The 13,462-nt window shown below is 32.7% G+C and overlaps 1 protein-coding gene across 2 annotated transcripts in view; it reads right to left on the bottom strand.

Moving 5' to 3' along the window:
• The window catches only part of jvl (javelin-like), a 479,502-nt gene that overhangs the window by 204,023 nt on the left and 262,017 nt on the right, over positions 1 to 13,462 (bottom strand). The window lies entirely within an intron of this gene.

The following is a 13,462-nucleotide window of genomic DNA, read 5'->3' as shown; positions in this document are numbered from 1 at the left end:
TTAAATTTCCGACCATGACCATGGGTCTCCACAGAGTGGAGGTGTGTATTCACAGATTTTGTTTTTACGAGAAATGGATGTTGGCCACTTGCTCAACCTATTACGTCCATACCCTGACACATACACAAATTGAAAAACAATGTATACTTGCCAGACCCAGGATTCGAACCTGGGACCGACGACGTTACAATAGGCCGAAGCTTAAGCCGCGCCAAATAAGTAATTTAAAATTAATTTCCATCAAGCAGTCAGTATTAATAAATCTTCATATTAGATACATGGTTTTTAATAGTACAACAGGTCACATGGCTCAGCTAACGTCATTAAATTACGAATTTAATTAAATCGAATCGGAGACGTATACAAAATAAAGTGCCTTACGCACTTGATTACGAGGGCCGCCAAAGCCAACAATATTCGTCGTACCTAGCTAGTTACTACCAAGATAGCTTAATTTATTATGTATTCATAAAAGACCTTCGTTAATTATTACTTACATGTTTGTTGCGCTAAAGAGCTAAAGATTAAAACGTCAAATTAATACGTCTATATTCCATAATGACAATCCTTGTCACGTTACTTGTATCAGGAATGATTTTGGAAGCCACGTCACTTTGTCATGTCTACGAAATTAAAGTGCTGCGTGGTGACATTCGGGGCACGAGTCGCAAACGTGACCACCCTAGCGTGCTAAGCATTCGCTGAGCCAACTCGTTTGCTGTTACATAATAGTATAATTTACAATATTATAAATTATAAAGCCTGACAAACTTTGTAATTGACTTCGGCTCAACTTTTTATGCGCAACGCGAATAAAGCCATAAAAGAGTTGTGTTTTATAATATTAAAAGCTCTGAAAAGTTTACACAACTTCCACGAACCTAGGTAGGTACACAATATAAAAGGTAAAATATCCAATATGTATCATATAGTAATTATTTTTTCATTAATTGCCCATTTACATTTACAAACTTTTTTGATTCAGGGCACCCAAGTAGGTACCTGGTATTTTCTCACAACAAAAAAAAAATACGCACGTTTTGTCTGCAGGCATATATTTTTGAGATTTTCTTCTATGGATAGACGTTATTAACAATATCAAAGATGTTGAATACAATCTTCTCTTACAGAGATGGAGTATAAAGCTATAAAAGTTAAGCAAAAACATGAATTCTGGGACCTCTAATTCGCGTATAAATTAACGTTCTATGTTTTCCACCATAGTATTTATGTATCCATACAAAAAGTGGCACTTACGTCAAACTGAAACATGCAATAGTGATCTGTAAGAGAAACAGAAGGCCATATCTGAACTTCAACATTTTTGAGCAATATAATTTATATTTTACTTTTCAGAATTTCATAGTATTTATTTCCGACAAAGATTATGGTAAAGAAAATTTATAGTGTTTTGGCGTATGTACTATAAAACTATATAGGTATATTTATTATATGACAAAAACCATAATTATATTACGGACAAGAACTGGAACTGGAACGACGTGGCAAAAGAAATCGATCGGTAATTGGCCGTTAAAAAGTGAAGTCCTATCCAATTTCGACTGCGTGCGAAATGTCTGCGATAAGGGAAGAGCAGTATGCCATATTAAAATGTGGTTATCGCCTGAATAAAACGAATATCGAAGCATAATAATTCATTATTAATTCTTTGCCTGTGCTTCAGCGAGTTGAATTAAGATTGTCTATATATTTTTTCTAACAGCCTACGGCACACACTTTGAATACCACGGTTAACCTACATTGAAGATAATAACTTTGTGAATATGTGGGGTAGACATTAACACAATCGGCTTTCGATCAGAAGGTTTGTTAAAAAGGAATCAAAGCTAATACTGAAAATATAAGAGATATAATGGTACGTTCAACCATGATACCAAATTGAAAAATGGAGCAGATTGGATACAATCCTGATTTTGCCAAGTTTGATATCACGAATTATGTCAAAATGTAATCGACAGAATGTATTAATTGTGAAGTTTCTGATTTAAAATGTTTTTATTTTCTATATCACCGAGTTAGAAAATATAGTCCATCATCAACATATTATGTTATATAACCAAGTAAGCTCAGTTTACCCTACAATATAGCAATGATCAATAATATTACGTATCGCCTATATTATTATGATGTTACGGTGACAACGTGATATGTAAATGAGAAAGTTCGAGTAAATAATGTTAATAATATGATCAAACAATAATGTAACAATTTTGATGCAAATTTTGAGAGTTGCGCCGTCATTTGATATTTTAATGACAGTTATTTCGGACGTGGAAAACACACTTCTTCATAAATTAAAAATAAAACATTGAAAATCCGATTTAATAATAACATTAGTATGTTGGCAGTACGCCCATTGATTGCAACACTATCGACCGGGAAGAGTGGATGAATAAAAATGCAAATAAAAATTCGGGTTCATTGTTTCGCCCGCCGAATGATGCAAGACTGGCTTTAAACTTAAACTTTAAATGAACATCATCGTCGTTATGCATATTATGTACGCATACATTTTTTAAATAATGCAAGAAAGAAATTGCACGATGTCTTTTACGTGTTTCCATTGTTTAAAAAATTACGGAACTCCGATTATGTTAATATAGTAGATGCAATTCATTATTCATCTCGTCACAAAGTCCACTGTTTACTGACATGTCACAAAGATCAGTGATATAAAAACAATACGGACAAAAAAATATTACATCGCAGTTAAAAGAAGATCTTAAGACTTTCTTTTATGACATTATTGCCTATTGTAAATCGTTAAAAATTGTAGGATTTCTTTTAAATCTTGTGAGACTTTTCCATTGGATGTGAAGTTAGTTACGTTGCGTCTAGCTCAGAGACAAGCTGTAATCTGTATCGTATTTAAACGTAAGTTTGATAATCATTTTAAATAAAATTATAAAAACGCGACAAAAAAAACTATGCTTATACTAATAATATAAACTACTCTAAAATATGTTTTGTCCCAAAACAAAAACAACGATATGAATTAACTATTAGTTTTGATTTAGCACCTGCAACAAAAAATAATTAGAGCAGAGAATTGCGGTTCTTTTGTAGCAGGTAGATAGGTAATAGTGTTTTAAAATATCTACATGCATTTCGCGTATTGAGAACCAGATAAAAAAATGTAAATGTAATACATTTGTATGGAATAAATATGTTTTTCTTTCGTTTCTTTTCAGAAAAGAAAAAGAAAATCAATGTGCATAATATGTATTATGTTAGCCGCTCTAGATCCAAGAAAAGTGAATCATTAATTATTATTAAGATACAATACAATATAATATTTGTAATTATTTGTGACATGAAAATGATATTGTATGTGTTATAGTTATAAAGGTATATTACAATCACAGAACAGATTAATAAATAAAATTCAAATAGGCTATACCCCAATACATTTTGAAACAGGGTTTTGAATGTGTGTCCTACGAAAATGAAACACACATTATGGACGTGCAATAATGTATGTTGCAATCAATGATGTTATATTGCAACCTTAAAATACACAAATATTGAATGAGCGTCGTTGTATAAACACTATATACCAAGAGTAGTTGTCAGAACGAAGGAAAAGCTGATAATGACGTATTCTTGACGCGTGCTTAAGTTTATCCCATATTTTTCCACATTCGAGATCGGTTGCTTGTTACTCCACACCCGTTAGGTATTTCAGTTCCCAGTAATTCTGTGTTTCTCGATTATAATATATGGCTAAAAATCTTAGTATCGTTTGGGTTATCGTCAGTTCTAAACGGAAAATTAATAATGTCCTGAAGGGATTCAGCATTATTTAATTACCTACTTGGTGGTAATTCATGACATTTTTCAATATTGATGTACTTATCACGTAGTCATCACATCGAAAATTATGTATATACAACACGTGCTTTGTTTACATACAACTCTATCGAGTGAAAACCAAGTCGTAGGTATATTCATAATATGTGGTGAATACTAAGTGATCAGTATATCAATATATAAAATGTAGGGTAGAAGCTCTGTTACCACGAAATAAAAGCTAAAAAGAATGAAATAGTCCAGTTTTCCCACCCATCAAATTATAATATTTTTATTATATATTATATTATATTATTTATATTATATATAATTTAAATTAATGATTATTTTTTCAATATTTGATGTATGTGAAAACCGTTTCATATAAATAACACTACCCATTTTTACAATATCATTTGATATGAAATCGGAACAACACTATCTCATCATCAGTAGAGAGAATACTTCTACATCGTATGAAACATTTAGGCTAGATTAGGTATCTAAATAATTATTATCATGACGTTGTTTGAGCTAACTATTTATAAACTACCACCTACTATAGTATATATACCTTCCATCGCCCTAATGGTTTTAGGTATGAAATGTTTTAAGATTGTATTAGATTAGTAAAATGTGTCAGATAAGGCATGAAGTATGGGGTAGCTGGTAAGAGTTACAAAATACACGTCATGTGAAACAATGCCTATAAACACAAAGTATTTAATTATAGACAATGTAACTGAATTAAATCAATATGATTTGATCCAATGTGCGAAAATTGCTCAGAAATCAGATTGTTTTGTGCGGATTTATTTCGCGTAACAAGCAACAAGTTTTTTCGCAACAGGCAAAATGAAGGTTGACCTTTTGTTCTGATAAATATTTTGATAAAATACACTGATTAAACGGCAATCACGGTCAATAAACCGATTTTTACCAACAAATTAAAGGAAACCGTAGCAATGTTTTGATAATTATTTATGTAAACGCACATTGCCGAATTTGCTAATTAAGCTTCCGCGTATAGATTAAATAAAAACTGATAATACTGATAAAAATGAGCACAAAATAACATAATATAATAGTATTCTGTATAGGTGGTACTGTGTTCACCACTATAGAACTTTAATTAGGGTCATAGCGTTATGTAGCCGATTTTGGTACCGCATAACGAATGGCTCACGGGATCTTCTTCCGATCCATACATACAGCGTCACCAACTTATCGTTTTTCTTGCAAGTTTTAGCATTTTTGAATAAGCATCTAGCTTGCAAAATTTGCGTCTGGCGTATAGCATTAAATCTAGCGTTTTCAAAACTGCAAACAGCTTAAAACTTCTCATTATAAAGCTAGAATGTTATACTAGATTTGCGCTTGAAAGTCAACATCCTACTGTTCTTTTCTACCTTATAAATTAAATAAATGCTACTTACAAAATTATAACTAAATTTATTATCCGCGTTAATTTTATTAGTGACACGAAATTCTTCTTAATTCTCAGTTGTATTCTGCCATCTAGGTTAATATATTTCCTCGCCCTATCTGGAATATTGTTGTGGTAACAGTGGTTACATATCCCGAATCCCGTTACATAAACCAACAAAACATTGCCAAAAAAAGTGATGTCAACATGCTATTTATTGTAACCTAACTAAGAGTTGATAATTAGTTAGTTTTACATATTTGTAATAGTCCTACTCATTCTGGAGCCAACATATTAAATATACCTAACAACAATATTATAGTGCCTAATGCATTTGAATAATTTTCAGGATCAGTTTCGTCCCCTTATGGCAGGGATGGCGAACCTATGGCACGCGAGATGATTTTGCATGGTACGCGAATGTTTCATTTCGAAGAGAAGAAATTACTATTTAAAAAATGCTTTTTTTACAAAATAATGACGTCATAGCCATGCGTATTTTCTTCGGTTTTTCATATTATGCTTAAGTACCAATCGATGCGCACACGGAAACGACGAAATGCATGCATAAATATAATTAAAAATCGCATTGTATAAAAAATTGCAGGCAAATCATTTTCAAGAAAAGTCATTACGTTTAATGTAAATATACGATTGCATAGGTCGCGCTCCTTAGGATCGGGGAATTAAAAATAAAAATATTCAATCAACAAACCTTATGAAATTAATTATCGGCAGTCATTCAAATATATTAACTGCCTGTTATTTTACCTCAAACCTAATCTCTAAAAATGGAAAACCGCTCAGTGATGGAGACTATAATATGAAAGAAGAGTGGTTTAAATGCTTCCACGATCTCTTTGAGTAATTTGAAAACAAGGAAAAAAATATTTAAAGAATAAAAGATATGCCTTCGACTAGAAATACGATGAAAGATAGAATAGCAATAACTTAATTTTAATAGAATTATCAAAATGTCGCCTTAAAAAAACTGCTTGGCACGTCGGACAGTTGTAAAATATTATTTGGGAAATTTTGGCACGAGTACGCAAAAAGGTTCACCATCCCTGTCTTATGGAAATAATGTCAACCAATGACATTGCCTCTAATACAACGGTATTGTCAAAGAATATCATGATGAACCTCCATCAGTGGCGCGTTTAGTGACACAAAAGCCAGACGCACTGACTGATTTTGAGTTTGAGACTGAAAGATAAAAGAATTTTGAATAAAAACAAAAATCTTAGCACATCCAATTAACATTTAAGATTTTTGTATAATTTAATACATTATAAGATTATTGGTTTGAACTGTTTCGAGGCCCCATTTTTTAAATCTTTGGACGAATCGATTGCGTTATTTGCGTTACAACAAAATTGCCGCTGATTATGCTCAATTGTTTTTTCAATTGATTTATACTACCGACCACAAAACCAACACGAGATTATTTTATTAATAATTAAAATATCCCTAAAAATATAAAGTGTAAGAGTGTAAGATGTAATATGTAAATACCAATGACATTAAGTAAATACTAATAAATTTAAGTTTATAAATTCGATACAAAAATAATATGACAAGCGATTTCTACAGAATGACAATGTAACAAGCGATAACGCTGTATCAACAGCCCACGGACTTTTCTCGACTTTTATGGGTCTTTGGCTAAACTTGATTAGTAAAGAAAGTATTGTAGGATATTTAATCTCATTTTATGCTGCTAAAGGGTGCCATAAAGTAGAGCTTATTAACTGTAGATCAGGCAAGCCGATGGCAGTAAAATTATATACAAGCAATTTAATATGAATACAACACTAAAAATTTTATGATTATAACTCGATATTTTAAAGATAATGAACGTAATTCATAAGAATATCACCATTTAATACAATGATACTCAACCTTTTTTTTCTTCGGGCCAAATACATATATTTGTAAAGTAACGCGGGCCGCATCACTACTGGTGTGACGAAAAAATCATGAAACCCCCCCCCCTTTCTTACAAAACATTGAGATTTTTAAAATTATGCGTGTTTTTTAAATTAATCGTGTGCAATAACAATGATACTCAACCTTTTTTTTCTTCGGGCCAAATACATATATTTGTAAAGTAACGCGGGCCGCATCACTACTGGTGTGACGAAAAAATCATGAAACCCCCCCCCCCTTTCTTACAAAACATTGAGATTTTTAAAATTATGCGTGTTTTTTAAATTAATCGTGTGCAATAAATAGCAACACTCTTATACCAGATCTGATGTGGACCATAATGACAATCCTCTTTTGGTGTCACTATCTGTGCGTCAAAGTCGAAACGAATCTCAAGATATACGAAATTCCTGATAATAAATGTGTTTCGGGCCGCACATAAAAGCTTAAAAGGCCGTAGGTTGAGTATCGCTGATTTAATATGACGTATAATAGTAAGGTTAATTTACGAATCATTATGAAAGGTTAAATGCATATTTTGCATATTAAAATTAAATCCTATAACGACATGATTCGGATGTTAATATTCTTAGTAATAAATAGCTCACTGTGTATAGGTATAAGAAAATTTTACAGAAAAAGAATACTACCACCACCAAAAACATTTTAAAAAAAATCGTTCATATTTAAGGGCTCTGACACACTGCACTGCAGTTGCCGCACGTCTTTATGCATGCAAACTGCAGTGTTGTTTGTCTGATAATTATTGTCGCAGCTCTAATAATTATTGTCGGATCTTATTAGATAATAATGCATTAATCGATTGCCTTGGTGGTCAGTTTGGAATCTAGTTTGGCCATCCATATAACGGAAGGTGGTTACATAGGTAAAGGTACATAAAGGTCAAGATTTTTCCGAGTGTCGTGGTTGAAGGGACGAGATTGCTTTGGTTTGGGGATGACTAGGAGGTGTAGATGGAGAGTCGTCAGGAGGAGAGATGAAAAGTCGAGATTTAGTGGTGGTTGCTCCGATGGATGCAGGAGCGAGTTTTATTTGCAGCGTTAACAGTCGGTACCTACAAGGGTATGTTAGAAGAGCGTTATGTTACAGTACTTATGATATTGTCCCGAGGTCCGAACTCGATTTACACGAAGCTTACTATACAGACGGAGTTATGATTAATACTAATAGGTATTCAGACTGAGCAACTAATCAACCTTCTAATTGTATGCATGAATATTCGGTAAATTGCGAGGCATTGCTGATGAAGTTTGCGATCGAGGAATCTGCTGGCCTCTGCATTATTGCACTTCGATGTCACGCGTGTAGAAATGCTAACTGTAGATGCGACTATTGTGATAATTTAAATGATTTGATAATTCTTACACTGTCGAAATAATGCTGAGAAGGCCCGAAGTCATTGACCACTACAAGAATAATATTAACAACCAGAACGAAAAATAATATGCGATTGTTTATCTAAATAGTAACGGCCCAATATCAGTCTCAATATCAGTCTCAAGGTTCATCCTGGCAATATATTATGCACATTTCACAAAATATACCTATATAATATTGAATTGAGTGAATCTAAAGAAGTACTTGCGATTCGGGTTTTGGCAGAGCGGGTGATCACAGTGTCAGTTTGGTTTAATAAATAAGTACTTACATGAATTTACTAGTTTAATAAGGAGGTTTAGTTAATCTTCTAACAGCTTCATTTTCATATAAATTTTTAAGTACCCACTCGTTAATTAAATCAACATTTATTATTATAATTTGTTTTAAATTTCCTATTCAAATTTAATATTTTGACTATCTATTGAAACTTACGAAAGATCGAAATCAATTTAAACACACCTGCGGTAAAAGGTTCGCCTTTGCTGATACAGTAGATCTAGTAGAGGTAGACATACACATTTTTTGATTATTTACGCTGAACATTAGACAAGATATCTACTAACGTATTTCCCAATCATGATTGTAATATTTGAATTACTATTTTCGGTGAAAACATAAAGCGTCGTTAGTTGTTCACAAATTTACAAAACTCTGTTAAATGAAAATACTGCTGCGTGGTTGCTTTATGTTATGATTTCCAGTGGGAAGAAGACCACGATTTCACGTGATGGTAATTCACGCAAGGTAATGATCGCGTAGTAGATAGGCATAATTAATTATCGATTGTTCACGATGCATAAAGCAAACACGGTTAATATGTTGTGTTATAAAATAAATCATTATATATAAGCACCTACGTCTAATCTGTACGAGTATTTATTAATAGATACGCTGCTTAGTATATCACGATTTTATAATGTTAAGTAATGGGAAGTGGGAGATGTCAATTAATTAAGTATGTGTATGTTGAAACCATCAGAAGGTAAGGAAGAACCATTTCCAAACCATGATCGGATTGTCAAACTTCAACTTATGTATAAAATTAAATCAAGGTTAACATTATAGAAAGTTATGAACCAGCTTTACCTCCACGATCTGCTACGTCTTCAAGACTCAAATGAGTCTGGCTGACTTCACAAGATCATCCGCAGATGATGCGATCGGCATTGTCAATGTTTTGATTGATGCGCCATGTGAATTTTCCCTATGAGCTTATATTCAATCGAGCTTTAAGCCGCCGTGTCCTGCTAAGAGCTGAGAACTCCAATGGTTTAGAATTAATCTGATTATTGCATTTTACTTTATATTTGAAAAAAGCATGTCTGCCCTTCGAAAGTTCATCGCTCTTAACAGGCACATAATATTGTGAATATTGGTGGGATATAATTTGATGTAGATACCTAGACGATTCCATTTAATTGGGACACAGTAATTTTGGACCAATTAAACGAAAACAATGAATATTTTTCTTTCAATATACAAGAGATTAATAAATTCTAAATTAAAACGATAAGTACATACATTTCATCATCATCATCATCATTGTCTTCTTCTTCGTCCAATATTTGATGTTTCGGCTTAATGCCTTCACCAACTGCATCCCCACACTCTTGATTTACAATCGTAAATTGTTGTCTATTATCCAAAATTCTTGAGAATTAACAATATTAACTTGTAACATGTCTTTCATTTTCCTCCATATGTAACATAGTAATATGTACCTATTAAGATCTTAAATGCACTGTCGCAATTAAGCGATGTAAATTATTATCAGTTCCTTGGGTTGGTTTCCATTCCTTGAGATTTGGCCCAAATAAGCGGCTGCCCCAATTAACCGGTGAAACTGTATATTCTGATCATAATTAAGTAACGTATTCCCGTCATATACCATGTTAATAAATAAGCGGCTGCCCCAATTAACCGGTGAAACTGTATATTCTGATCATAATTAAGTACCTAACGTATTCCCGTCATATACCATGTTAATGTAAATAATTCATACATTAAAAATATTATAAGGAATAATAATTATTAAATAAGGAATATTATCTCCGCCTGGTTTAAGTGTGGCATTTGATAAAAGAAAATACAAACATTTGTCATCGAATTTGATTTAAACCAGACATTTGTAATTGAACAGATAGGAGGATTTAACTGTCTGAAACAAAACATATTAAATTGAAATGCATGTTATTAACTATCAATTCCTATAACTCCTGATCACGGAATAAATTATTGTCGTAAGGCATAAAGCCCATTGACGCAGCGAGTGCGGCGCTCGCGCAAAATTTCTACAAGTGGCGCGTAAATCATCGAAAATACAACGTAATCAAATACGCCAGCGCCCTGACATGACCCGGCTCACGGCTAGCTCAATAATGCTACCGGGCCGTCACTGAGGAGACTAGTGATGAACTAGGAGAGGTGGATCCCCTTTGTAGTATCACAACTTTTGAATTCCCGAATAAAACTCTCAGCTGGTGTGGTGCCGAATTTATTCAGGTACTAGAGTTCACGGTCACACAATAAGGTTAACTGTCATTGTTCCCGTAATTAAATCTCATTAAAGTATCAGCAAACTATTTATTTGTTCACTATAGGATCTCTGTGAAATCTTCCACAAGTTCCCAAAAAGTCACACCTAATTCAGAGAATGTATACGTAAATATTCTTTGAATATTTTTATTTCACGAAATATTTTTTTTGTAAGAAAAATTATAATTTATTCTTCGGTCACACAGTATCGGGTTTATAAAAGAATAAAATTTATTTTATTGTTGTTTATAACGTTTATTTATGTTCACAGTATGTTTACAAATATTTATTTGTGTTTACAAACTTGTTTACAAAAGGTTTGTTAATGTTTACAAATTTATTTACTAAAATTTATTTTTATGTTTACAAATTTATTTACTAAAATTTGTTTTTATAATTATGTTTACTTAATAAAGTTTCAAAAGTTTATTTTAAAATTCCGAAATGATTTGTAAAATTTATTATTATAATCTGAATTTATTAATTTGTTTTTATAAAACAAATCCGATCACGTAATTTATCCCGATTACGTCACCTCGTACGATGCGTAATGAAAAAGTGATTACTCCGCGAGCTCGTCACTACCGGCAGATACGAGTTGTTCGCGTTACTTTTTGCCCGTCGATGGGGACTTACTGTATGTAAAATTCACGAAAACTACTGAGAACCATGTCTCATATCCGCGGTAGGACTGCTGCTTTGTTGAAGATCGCTGGTGAAGAGTGTAGAAACTAATGATTTTACGGGAAAAGTGGTCGCCTTTTATACCCTTCGGATAGAGGTTTAACAGGAAACAGTCCGTAAGGGATAGCAGATGTATATCTTTCTCTCACGGGATAAATTTACGTATATCTCCCGTTCCTGGCAACTTTCTAATAGAGATATCTTCTAATTTAGTCGGGTTAAATTTACTCTACTTTATTTTCGCAAAATTAAGACTTAATAGGGGTGTTTTAAGCACCCTCTAGAACATGTCCCTTAAATACGCAGTTAGGATGACGTAAGCAAAATAGTTGATTTTATATGATGTTTCGTGTTCAAACGAAGGGGAAAGTTTCTAGCTTTCCATCGAGGTATCGGAATAAGTATTCGGGTACTAAATAAGGGAATGGCAGTCTTTAAATTTAAAATGTCAAAATGAAAGGTTGACACCCACGTACTAGTCCTTTCCACCACTCTTGGCCTTTTTAGGCCAATAGAATTTTACTAAGTTTTAATAAAACTGTTTGGAGCCGCAGAAACTTTCTCATTCGATATTTACTTTTCGGACGAATATTATTACGAGAAAATACTATAATATTATACTTAACATTTCAACTTAAATATATAAATGCTTAATCCTAACAAGATGTTATACACGAGTAGTTACTAACTTATTTAATCTTGCATAGTGACTTTTATATAGTAATATGGACGTAACCTTGAATCTATTTTTACCTCGCGAGCCAGTACAGCTGGGCCGTAAATTCTAGTCGGACAGAATTCAGTTAAAGTTCAAGGTCACACGCCAATTTGTATTTTTAGTCGCAGTATTTGATTCTTTTATTACTTAGGATGCGATTAAGATTTATTATTGTTTATGGGTAGAAACCCATCTATACCAGAATCTTAAGTTTTTCCAATTGTTACTTTTACAATATTCATTATAGTCAGCAAGTTATAGCATTAACAAAATTTATAATTATAATTACGCGTCTATAAGTATAGGTACGCGTTTACAGTATTTTTATAACGATAGTTTGCTTCTATCTTGTATTGATAAAATTAGTATTAAAATTCTTTATTCACAATTATATAGTATATAAATTTATAAATATTCAATTTTCTTTTCCAATTTTCATACACTTCCATTATTGCTATAAAAGTTATTGAAGCATGTACTTGCTAAATTTTACGTAAACAATCTCTCCCATAACTTATTTCCTAAGTTTAATGGAGATTTCCCGGAAATTTATATTAAAAAATACATCGCGCTAATATTTAACGACGTGACATTTCGAGGTCTGTGGTCACAGCGTTCCAATTACACTGGAGCACTCTTGATTTTCGGAGGCGAAGATTTTTTTACGTAAAATTTTATTACATTTACAAAGAAAAGGTTAACAACATACATTTTACTTCCTAATACTAAACGATTACGCTAGTGGTTACCTGTTCATGGTCTTTTTGACCATTTCATTCTTGATTCTTCCATAGTTTAGAACCATGGGACTTATATATCCTGTCTGAACCGTGTCGTGAGGTTGTCGCAAGGCTATTGAGAAGTAGAATTGACTACAAGGCTAGATTTGTATAGTTATGTCGTTAAACCATACTCTGCCACAAACACTAACTGAAGGTCGGCGTTTCTGCTCGTGTCAG

This window comes from Rhyacophila brunnea, unplaced genomic scaffold, assembly GCF_057557595.1.
Source record: "Rhyacophila brunnea isolate RB1 unplaced genomic scaffold, BYU_Rbru_1.0 scaffold_11, whole genome shotgun sequence".
Lineage (NCBI taxonomy): Eukaryota > Metazoa > Arthropoda > Insecta > Trichoptera > Rhyacophilidae > Rhyacophila > Rhyacophila brunnea.
This window is presented reverse-complemented; position numbering and strand designations above follow the sequence as displayed.